The sequence below is a fragment of the Limulus polyphemus genome, unplaced genomic scaffold, assembly GCF_000517525.1.
Source record: "Limulus polyphemus unplaced genomic scaffold, Limulus_polyphemus-2.1.2 Scaffold3187, whole genome shotgun sequence".
NCBI classification, from domain to species: Eukaryota; Metazoa; Arthropoda; class Merostomata; order Xiphosura; family Limulidae; genus Limulus; species Limulus polyphemus.
The window spans coordinates 28,589-36,353 of record NW_013668797.1 but is presented as its reverse complement, the minus strand read 5'-3'; positions in this window follow the sequence as shown (position 1 = coordinate 36,353).

The window sequence follows — 7,765 nt, the reverse complement described above, 5'->3', positions numbered from 1 at the left end:
CTAACCTCATGTTTTATATGTCACTTTAATCTGACCTCATGTTTTGTATGTCACTTTAATCTGACCTCATGTTTTGTATGTCACTTTAATCTGACCTCATGTTTTATATATTTTTCAGTGAGTGACTTTTCATTCCTCGTATATGTGTTCTTAAAAATTGTATTCAATTTGAATATATTTTAATTATAAAATTGTTATTGTTGGTGATATATCTTCTATACGCTGTTATATGCTGTATTTAGTTTTGATGCTAGAAGACTGAAATGTGTAAATTAGTGATAAACGTTTTTGTAATCTATAATATCAGAAACTTAATTGTGATATTACCAACATCAAATAATAATCAAAACATGTTCTTTGTCCAATAATAAATAATCACGTTATGTACAATACAGTGAACTAAAAATAAGACGTTATCTTTGGAACAGGTTATAGGCTCAATTGTGAGTATTTTAACATTAGTTTATTATACAAAGAATTACATCAAAAATAAATAAATTATTGCTAAACTGATCACCTGATTTTACTACAGACTTACTTACAATCTGGTATAAAACCATGATACTTTCTAAGACTATAATAATAATAATAAAAAACTAATTTTAACAGTTGGTTATGACTGTAAACATTTTTTTTTCTAACATTTGCAACTCAGTTGTATAGTCAAAACTTCTCAATAGATGGCGACTGTGATGAAGAATACCCAAACAATGTTTTAAAAGAACGAAAGAAGAAAGAAAGAAAAGTTAAGTATATAGTTGTTATTTTTCTTGGTGCAAATCGACATAATGGACTATCTGAATTTTGTCCGCCACAGGAAATCGAATCCCGGATTTTCTTTGTTGTAAGCCTGTAAACTTACCGCCGACTCGTGGGGCAGAACAATAATAGAACCTCTCAGTGTTAAAATCCGTAAAGGAACAATGTTTTATAATACAAAATTAAAATATTTTTTTTTAACCGATCAACATGTTTCAACGTAGTTTCACGTAATCTTCAGGAGTGTGAAAAACAGTTATTGTGTGCTCTATACGTACAAAAGCCATGGTCATGTATAAGTTAATGTGCAGCTAATGCAGAGTTTTCACTTCTTTGAACATGTAAATTATACTGGACATATCATCAGAAAAAAAAAGAAAGTTATTTTACCTCAACCGCATAATATGACTGCTAGAAACATTAGGGAAGCCATAAAATAATGAAACACGCCTAAAACAATTTGATCCTAAATAAGGATGAGGTGTTAGAAAATCAGAAAGTACGTAGATGGCGTGATCTTCTTTTTTGAATTGTAAACCAGTGTCACATAACCATGCCTTTCGTACTTTACGTAACACACAGACGTGAAAATATGTCGAAATATGTAGAGAGACTTTTACAACCGTTGATCGGTTTAAATAAACATTTTAATTGTGTATTATAAAACTTTGTTTGTTTGTGGATTTTAATATTTTCGTTATATATACAAGTTCCTTCAATTTTAACTTTTTAATACTTAAAATGTTAGTTTAACTAATACTGTTTGGTTATTTCATAACTGAAGTAACGCTAATTACGTATAGGTTATTTTTATACGTTTAGGCCATTAATTGCTTCTAAAAATAACACTATAAACTACATTTTACTTACTTCGCAATGACAATCTTTATTTTGAACTAAGACTGGTGACATTAGTTTTGTAATTAATCTTTGTATATCTGAAAATAATTTTGCCAGATACGTATATCCTAGTGTTTTATTTTGTAAACATAAGTAATAGTACATGGATTAAAAGAATAATAAAAAAAAAAGGTGGCCGAGCCATCGCACCGTAGTGTCCTCTAGTGGTAAATATTTCAATCATCAGAGAAAGAGTTAATTACAGTGGATTAAAGGGAATTTCCTTCGGAGAAAACCAAAAAAACTAGGTCAGAGTTGTTATACTTAACACTATCGTGGATATAATTATATAGAGATAAAATACATTTTTAAAAAAGATAAAATGCGCATTATTTGATATCAAATTCTGAAAAAAGGAATTAAGTACTTAATTAAAGTAACTTATTTTTTATGAAGTAAACGAACAAATAGCGCTTAATACGATTTACATTGGTAGAGTCTATGACTCCCTCTTGTGGTGAATATAACAACAAGCGAGCCAATTCAAGTTTAGGCGTAGAACCATATGTATCTCACGTTTTAGTGTCTCCACCCGAATTCTATATCTTTATTCTGGAATGCAGACTGAACTAGAACAGCCAAGGGCAAGTAAAAATATATTTTTTTGTATTTTCTTCTATATTGTAGTATCTACTTCTGTATAACAGTTTATCTGATTATTTGAGTGTTTAATCTGTCTCTCATCTGTATTTAATTCAGGGTCTTTATTTTCCTGGGATTTTCTTATCTCTAGAAATGAAAACTTTATCGGTTTCTCTGACAATGAAAATTATGACAAAAATTATACGTGTATATATATATATATTTATTTATTTATATATTTATATATGTAACAAATCCGTGTTTAAAAAGCAAAGTGAGTTTTATAAAGTGCCCTCTGGTGGCTCCGCGATAAGCTCGGGGACTCATAATGCTAAAATAGGGGTTCGATCTTTGCGATAGGCGCATTTCATATTGCCCATTGTGCAGCGTTACACTTAAAGCAAAAGAAATTTATGAACGATGTGAAAGTTGTTACTGTACATCGCGCATCATAAGAACAAATTAACAAAAAATTAATTTAAACATTGAGAGTACTAACACTTTAAAAAACTTAATAATTACAAACCAGACATATATTCAATTTTTGGATACTTTGAAGCAGCGATAATAATTTTAGTCAGTACAAAAACAATCTTGTTTTGTTGCCCCTAGTGCATTCATATATTAACTGGGTTTTCATACGTAATCATTTTTTATAATAATATCAGTTATTATTTTTAACGCTATGTGCCGTGTTTTGAAAGGGAATCACTGTTAGTGTTAAGACTGGCTCTATTTTTGCTTATGTGAAAGAAATCGTATAGACTATTTCCAGCGTAAGTTTACCCATTTGGAAATTTTATTTATATAAACTATTCTTCTGTTAATGAAGGTGTAAAAAACACTCAATTCACAGGTAAAAATTACTGTTCTAAGCCAATTATTGATTAAAAACACCCTATATATGTTAAATTGTGTAGAGCCTAACTTGAAATAGAAACTGACGACAATGTAGGAGTACATATTTAGGCCTAACTGCTCAGTATTATTATTAAAAAGTTGGTAGGCCTACTAAACTAAGTATATGTTGCGTTAAATTTAAGAGAACATAGTGCGAGGTGAGTGTTGATAAAGAGAACTTATATGTCAAGGAAACGACAGTTTTATGCACAAAAGTTTGAGATAAATAAGTGTAATAAAACAAAGTAAAGCCTAAATTGTACTTGTATGTAATAAAGGCCCCATATTATGACTCACGCCCTATAGCAGATGTTAAAATTTAAAACTTAGATATAAGTGATATTTAAACTTTAAGTTTAAAGGTTGAATATGATTTAATTGTAAGCTTATATTGTAAGCACTGTGAGATAATCAAAGGTTAGTACCTCCGTGACAGTGTTCATTGCAATCTATATATATATATATATATATATAGCAGAAGTGTCGTCTGTGAGTTAGCTTTTCATGCCTCCATCTTTTGACTGACCTCAATCAAAGAATGTCACAGGGTTAGAAAGTAGACTGAAATTCGGTCTGACCTCCCATGTCACTCCCGAATGGGGGGGGGGGGTATGTCTGTGTGCCTGCCTGTTTTTAGCCTGACTTGGCATGCATCCGTAAGTCTCTTTAAGGAGTGACATAAGGGGTCAGTGTTCCAATCTGGTCCCTTTGTGTCACTCCTTGGGGGAGGGGGCGTTTCTTGCCCGTTTATTAAGTAGGGTACCTCAGCTGAAACATTGAAAATGGTGCCTCTGTGTAACAATTCATAGGGATAAGGGCGAATCGTTAATTTTCGACAACATCAAAGCTATAACATTAATTACCTAACCAATTGTCAATGAAATACATTTTTTTAAGACTGAAGGTTTAAAGTTGCAGAGGTATACTAAGATTTTTTCGTACATTAAATATGCTCATAAGCCAATTTTCAAGATGGACAAGTACAACGTGCGTACAGTAAAAACTGTGTAAGGTGACAAGAAAAATTATAACTGCCTACACAAAATTCTCTTACTCGCACTGATATACGTATGTAGTACAACTAACACGTGTAATTATAACACCTATTCTAGTTTATGACTAGTGTTCTAAGTTAACCCTAGAAACAGGGAAGTCTTACGTTAGCCTCTGCATTACTATAGATTTAGGGCATAAGTAGTTATTATTATTACCAAATATAGCTACGTTTTATAACGTGATAGCGCAAGTGAGATCAGCCAGAATCAGAATTCTGTGAGATGTCTGTTATTATGAAGCTGTAAATAGCACACTATAACATTCCTTGGTAGTCGTTCAAAAAACTAGTGAGCTAAAAGGACGCGTTTTTTGTTTTTTAGAGCTTCCAACAGATTTCACGACAGAAAATTGATTATAATATTACAGACTTTTTTTTCTTTTTCTTTTTGCTTATACTATATTTCTTTAATTTTTGGCTCACAGATTTCAGTCTGATATCTTACGTACTGCATAACTGTTGATATATATTGTTTTTATAATTACAATATTTTGGAGCAAATAAATAGACGATATAGGATATAACAAAATAGATTACCAACCAATCTGTTTCTACCTAAAAGTGTGATATATGGCAGTCAACTAAATTATTACCTACCTAAAAGTGTGATATATGGCAGTCAACTAAATTATTACCTACCTAAAAGTGTGATATATGGCAGTCAACTAAATTATTACCTACCTAAAAGTGTACTATACGGAAGTCGACTAAATTATTACCCTACCTAAAAGTGTGATATATGGCAGTCAACTAAATTATTACCTACCTAAAAGTGTACTATATGGAAGTCGACTAAGTTATTACCTACCTAAAAGTGTGATATATGGAAGTCGACTATATTATTACCTACCTAAAAGTGTACTATACGGAAGTCAACTAAATTATTACCTACCTAAAAGTGTACTATATGGAAGTCGACTAAGTTATTACCTACCGAAAAGTGTACTATACGGATGTCGACTAAATTATTACCTACCTAAAAGTGTGATATATGGAAGTCGACTACATTATTACCTACCTAAAAGTGTACTATACGGAAGTCGACTAAATTATTACCTACCTAAAAGTGTACTATACGGAAGTCAACTAAATTATTACCTACCTAAAAGTGTGATATATGGCAGTCCACTAAATTGTTACCTACCTAAAAGTGTGATATATGGAAGTCGACTAAATTATTACCTACCTAAAATTGTACTATATGGAAGTCGACTAAATTATTACCTACCTAAAATTGTACTATATGGAAGTCGACTAAATTATTACCTACCTAAAAGTGTGATATATGGAAGTCGACTAAATTATTACCTACCTAAAATTGTACTATATGGAAGTCGACTAAATTATTACCTACCTAAAAGTGTGATATATGGAAGTCGACTATATTATTACATACCTAAAAGTGTACTATACGGAAGTCAACTAAATTATTACATACCTTAAAGTGTACTATACGGAAGTCAGCTAAATGATTACCTAAATTCCATGTGTGGGTGAACTGCTTTTCGGAAGTGACGTTTTTGTTAAATGATGGTTTACTGTTGATGGCAGCTGAACAAACAAACGGCTTTGCAACTTTGATATAGTTGAGTAGTAGTTTGTTTTTGAGTTCGTCAGGAAAGGGGTTTTATTTTACCTTGACACGGGAAAGGAGTTGCATTATATCTTATGACAGGAAAGGCAACATTCAGTAACAGAATTTTTTAACAACACAGTCAACATTTATAGGTTCGGCAACAGCATTGTTAAGAACACAGTCAATGTTTATAGGTTCACCAACAGCATTGTTAACAACATAGTAACTATTTAAAGGTTCGACAACAGCATTGTTAACAACAGAGTAACAGTTGTTACCTCCACACAGAATTGTTCTGAATTTTATAGTGATAATAGACCACTTCCGGTAAACAAGTTTTGTACCACATATAGGAAACAATGGACGAGTATCTTGTTGTTGTTTTGATGAAAGGAGAAAAATGTATTTGAAACTTTGTAGACTGGATACGTTTTTATGTGTCATCTTTAGAAAAATTGTGAAAACAAACCAACAAAAAACAGAGTTAAATGGGGCTAAAACCACCCATATTGTACATGCGTGGAGACAAATTTACGTGAAATCTGTGTTTTATTGTTGTCATTTCAAGACTACTGGGCATAGGATTTCGTTTATTAGAATTATATGTTCACATATTTTAAACGACATTAGGCGTGTCCAATTCAATTAAGATATTAAACACGAAACTTATAATAATAAGTATAAATATCAGTGTCTGTATGTTTATTTTTCGGAGAATGATATATATTAATTGTCAAAAGAAGTCTGATATTCCAGTTCAAAATTAACCTTCTGTTGCAAACTTAATGAAAATACAGTGAAAAAAACCTCAATGGGTCTCTACTGCATTAAAATATTTTAGTATATATATATTTTCTTAAGTTATGAATTGTTACGTTACCTGCAAGTAACATTGTTCGATTGGTGACCAATAAAAATAATTCCCTGATTTATTTAGACTGTTGCCTCGAAGTAAGAGAATTCATTTACAGAATTGAAGCATTTCTTTCTGTATTGGGCAACAATGATAGATTTGTTGCCTGTACGTTACAATGTGTAGTGGAAGGTTAAACGGTAATTATTGCAATTATGTCTAACATTTTCTTTGTTTTCAACAGTATATAAATCAAAACAAACGCAGTGAATTAAAGATTATAACATTTAGAAACCTCTAATGTTAGTTTGAAATAATCATGAAACTCATAGCTTCAAATATCGGAAGTTTGTTTGTTTCATAGAAGCAAAGCTGAAAAATGTTGTGCCCACAGCAGGAATTGAATCCCGTTATTTAGCTTTATAAGCCCTCACGATTACAGCTGAGTCACCGACGGGGCATTTTGATCTTTAAAAAACAACAACGAATTTTTATTTGGTATGTTTTGAAACCACAAAAATGCTGAGATATGACTTTTGACACTTTTAACCCCCTGGTTTGATAAAGTCACAGTTTCTAGAAAATTGCTGACGACTTCAATGAAACAAGAGGCACAGCATTTCTTGGGGGTGTACATACAGATAGATTACACTTTTGTTCAAAATCATGTCCCCCCCAAAATAACTCCTAACCATTGAGGATTCATACTAACAAATTAGGCCTATAACGAAGTAGTTCAAACAGAAAACAAGATATTTTGCCACACAGCCAATAGGGGTCACTGTTTTCATAACTTTGGTGCCAGCCTGTTTTACCCCCCGTGTCATACCCGAAGATGACCTAGTAAATTTCTCATTTGTCAAGTCACCCACGTAACCATTTGAATAATTTTAAGAATTTCCCGTTGGGTTTTCATGTTTTTGTTTAACCTATATTTTTGTAAGTTTTTATTATTGCTCAATTGAACAATGTAATGTATAATGATAAACGTAACCATCACCGACTATGAATGAGTACAACGTTTCTGGACGGCTTGCTTCGTGAAAAACATACCGTATTTTTCGGAATATAAGAGGCATTCCTAATTTGAAGACAAAGTTTTGGAGAAAAAAAAGCTACAGTCGCATTTGAAAGATTGAAC